Consider the following 4798-nt stretch of genomic DNA (forward strand, 5'->3'; position numbering starts at 1 on the left):
TTCACTCGGTAGGATTTTAATAACTTAGGCGAGCACGAGGCTGCAGCTAAGCCTCCGAGTGGAAGGCTGGCTTACCACTCGGTAGGATTTTGATAACTTAGGCGAGCACAAGGCTGCAGCTAAGCCTCCGAGTGGAAGGCTGGCTTACCACTCGGTAGGATTTTGATAAACTTAGGCGAGTGCTTGGACTGCAGCTAAGCCCCCGAGTGAGAGGGTTGCTCTTCACTCGGTAGGATTTTTATAACTTAGGCGAGCACATGGCTGCAGCTAAGCCTCCGAGTGGAAGGCTGGCTTACCACTCGGTAGGATTTTGATAACTTAGGCGAAACGGATTCGCAGCTAAGCCTCCGAGTGGGAGTCTGGCTCATCACTTGGTAGGATTTTGATAAACTTAGGCGAGTCCTTGGACTGCAGCTAAGCCTTCGAGTGGAAGGCTGGCTTACCACTCGGTAGGATTTTGATAACTTAGGCGAAACGGATTCGCAGCTAAGCCTCCGAGTGGGAGTCTGGCTCACCACTCGGTAGGATTTTTACAAACTTAGGCGAAACGGATTCGCAACTAAGTCACCCACTGAGGGGAATTTTATTGGAAAATAAAAAGTGACAGATAGTGTGGAGGAACTATGACACTATTATTTTGAGGTCCATGAACTACAAAAGTACTTTATTGCAACTCATCCGAGTGATAAAACTTAAGTGTAAAATGGGCGGAGTAGCTCCGCGTTCCAAGCTCGGGGCTCGTCGATATTATGCTCGACGTTGTAAAGACGGTACGCCCCGTTGTGGAGAACCTTGGTGACGATGAAGGGGCCTTCCCAAGAAGGAGCAAGATTGTGTGGTTTGTGCTGATCCACTCGGAGAGCCAAATCCCCTTCCTGGAAGGCTCGACCTCTCACATTTCGGGCGTGAAAACGGCGCAGAGCTTGTTGGTAGATGGTCGATCGGATCAGAGCCATCTCCCTTTCTTCCTCTAAAAGGTCGACTGCGTCCTGCCGCGCTTGTTCAGCTTCTGCTTCGTTGTAGATTTCAACTCGAGGAGCATTGTGGAGAAGATCACTCGGCAAGACTGCTTCAGCTCCATAGACCAAGAAGAATGGAGTTCTTCCGGTCGACCGATTAGGCGTGGTCCGCAGTCCCCAGAGTACAGATGGAAGTTCGTCGACCCAAGCCCCAGCCGCGTGTTTGAGATCACGCATCAGTCGAGGCTTCAGTCCCTTGAGAATCAGTCCATTAGCTCGCTCTGCTTGTCCATTCGACTGCGGATGGGCGACTGATGCGTAGTCGACCCGTGTGCCCTGGGAGTCGCAGAAAGCTCTGAATTCCTCTGAGTCAAAGTTCGACCCATTATCCGTAATGATGTTGTGCGGGACTCCATATCTGAATATTAGTTCCCTGATGAAGCTAACAGCAGTACCGGTGTCAAGGCTCTTGATTGGTTTAGCCTCGATCCACTTGGTGAACTTGTCGACTGCCACTAGTACATGCGTGAAGCCACTTCGTCCTGTTCTCAAAGGACCGATCATGTCCAGCCCCCAAACTGCAAAAGGCCAGACGAGTGGGATGGTCTTCAAAGCTGACGCAGGCTTGTGCGACATATTCGAGTAGAACTGACATCCCTCGCACTTATCTACTATCTCTTTTGCCATCTCATTCGCCTTGGGCCAGTAAAATCCGGCTCGGTATGCTTTGGCCACGATGGTCCGAGAGGACGCATGATGACCACAGGTCCCCGAGTGAATATCATTGAGGATGAGTCGACCTTCTTCTGGTGTTATGCACTTCTGACCGACTCCAGTCGCGCTTTCTCTGTATAATTGTCCTTTGATTACGGTAAAGGCCTTAGATCGACGGACGATCTTTCGAGCCTCTTCCTCATCCTCCGGAAGCTCTTTCCTCAAGATATATGCGACATACGGAATCGTCCAGTCGGGAATGACCACCGAAACCTCCATGATCAAGTCGACCACCGCTGGGACTTCAACTTCAGTCGGATCTGTGGCGCTCTTGGGCTGCGGAGTTTCTTCGGTGAAAGGATCTTCTTTGACTGACGGAGTGTGTATATGCTCCAAGAACACACCACTCGGAATGGCTTCTCTCTTGGAACCTATCTTTGCTAGATCATCAGCTGCTTGATTTTTCAGTCGGGGTATATGATGGAGCTCCAACCCCTCGAACTTCTTCTCCAGCTTCCTCACTGCACTGCAGTATCCAGTCATGGCTGGGCTTCTCACGTCCCACTCTTTCATCACCTGATTGACCACTAAATCCGAGTCGCCATAGACCATTAGGCGACGGACGCCGAGTGAAATGGCCATGCGCAACCCATATAGAAGGGCCTCATATTCTGCCTCATTGTTGGAGGAATCAAAGTGAATCTGGAGCACATATCTGAGTTTATCTCCTCTGGGGGAAACCAGGACAACCCCAGCACCGGAACCATTTAACATCTTAGAGCCATCAAAAAACATGGTCCAATGCTCCGAGTGAACTTCAGTCGGCTGTTGCTGTTCAATCCACTCGGCGAGGAAATCTGCTATTGCCTGGGATTTAATGGCTTTCTTTGCCTCAAACTTGATATCAAGGGGAAGAAGTTCAATCGCCCATTTGGCCACTCGACCAGTTGCATCTCTGTTGTGCAAAATCTCTGAAAGTGGAGCGTCGCTGACGACTGTGATGGAATGGTCAGAGAAATAATGAGCAACCTTCTTTGTGGTCATGTATATTCCATACACAAGCTTTTGATAATGAGGATATCTCTGCTTGGATGGAGTCAAGACTTCAGACAAATAATACACTGGGCGCTGAACTTTGAGAGTTTTTCCTTCTTCTTCCCGCTCGACCGTTAGCACAGTACTGACGACTTGTCCTGTGGCTGCGATGTAGAGCAACAGAGGCTCTTTGCTGATTGGAGCAGCAAGCACCGGCTGGGTGGAGAGCAGAGCTTTTAGCTCGGCAAACGCTGCATCAGCTTCTGGAGTCCACTCGAACTTGTCAGCCTTCTTCATCAGTCGGTAAAGAGGCAGTGCCTTTTCACCGAGTCGTGAGATGAATCGACTTAATGCGGCCAAGCATCCAGTAAGCTTCTGGACATCGTGCACTCGCACAGGGCGTTTCATTCGGAGAATAGTGCCAATCTTCTCTGGGTTAGCGTCGATTCCCCGTTCGGAAACGAGAAAACCGAGTAACTTGCCACCAGGAACTCCAAATGTGCACTTTGATGGATTGAGCTTGATATCATACCTTCTGAGGTTGGCAAATGTTTCGGCGAGGTCAGCGAGCAGGTCGAAACCTTTTCGTGACTTGACAACAATATCATCCATATAAGCTTCCACATTCCGACTGATTTGGGTGAGTAGACACTTCTGAATCATTCGCATAAATGTGGCTCCGGCATTCTTGAGGCCGAATGGCATGGTGATATAGCAGAAGCACCCGAATGGAGTGATGAAAGCTGTTTTTACCTCATCGGGCCCGTACAGACGGATCTGGTGGTACCCGGAGTAAGCATCTAAAAAAGACAACCTCTCGCATCCCGCGGTCGAGTCAACAATTTGATCTATGCAAGGGAGAGGAAAGTGATCTTTCGGGCAGGCCCGGTTGATGTGCTTGAAATCAATGCACATTCGGAGCGACTTGTCCTTCTTAGGAACCATGACGACATTAGCGAGCCACTCGGAGTGGTATATCTCTCGGATAAATCCTGCCGCCAACAGTCGAGCCACTTCTTCACCGGTGGCCTTTCTCTTCTGGACGGCGGACCGCCGAAGATGCTCTTTGACTGGTTTTGCAAACGAGTCGACTCTTAGGCGATGCTCAGCCAGTCCCCTGGGAACACCTGGCATGTCAGCGGGCTTCCATGCAAAAATGTCCCAGTTCTCACGGAGGAACTGGATGAGCGCTTCTTCCTATTTTGGGTCGAGTGTTGTGGAGATGCGGGTCGGAGCTGCTTCGGGGTCGGTCGGGTGAATGTGAACAGGCTTCGTCTCACCGGACGACTGGAATGCAGACTCTGTGGCGGGCTTCTTGGATCGCAGCAAGTCACTCGGATCTGCGTTTTGCTTGTATTCTTCGAACTCGACCGCTGTCACTTGGGAATCGGCAATCTTGGAGCCCTTCTGAAAGCACTCCTCTGCCTTTTTCCTATCACCGGTGACAGTGATCACACCTTTGGGACCGGGCATCTTCAATTTGAGGTACACGTAACATGGTCGAGCCATGAACCGTGCATAGGCTGGTCTCCCCAAAATGGCATGATATGCACTTTGAAAATCCACGACCTCAAACGTCAACTTTTCTTTGCGAAAATGCTTCGAATCACCAAACACTACGTCCAAAGCTATCTGGCCGAGTGACTCGGCCTTCTTCCCTGGTATAACTCCATGGAAGCTCATGTTAGTAGTGCTCAGTCGGGACATCGGAATGCCCATACCTTTCAATGTGTCTGCATACAATAAGTTCAGCCCACTTCCACCATCCATCAGCACCTTTGTCAGTCGAGTGCCTTCGACAACTGGATCGACCACCAAAGCTTGCCTCCCGGGGGTGGCAATATGAGTCGGGTGATCAGATTGGTCGAATGTGATGGGTGTTTGAGACCACTTCAGATAATTTGCCTTTGCTGGGGCAACCATGTTCACCTCTCGGTTAATCACTTTCAGTCGACTTCTGCTTTCCACATCTGCAAAGATCATCAGAGTGGAGTTGATATGCGGATATCCTCCCTCACTGTCCTCTTTGTCTTCGGCCTTGTCCGACTCCTTCTCCTTGTCCTTAGACTGTTTTCCCTGAAACTGCTGGA

Source organism: Triticum aestivum, chromosome 4B (assembly GCF_018294505.1).
Source record: "Triticum aestivum cultivar Chinese Spring chromosome 4B, IWGSC CS RefSeq v2.1, whole genome shotgun sequence".
Taxonomy (NCBI): Eukaryota; Viridiplantae; Streptophyta; class Magnoliopsida; order Poales; family Poaceae; genus Triticum; species Triticum aestivum.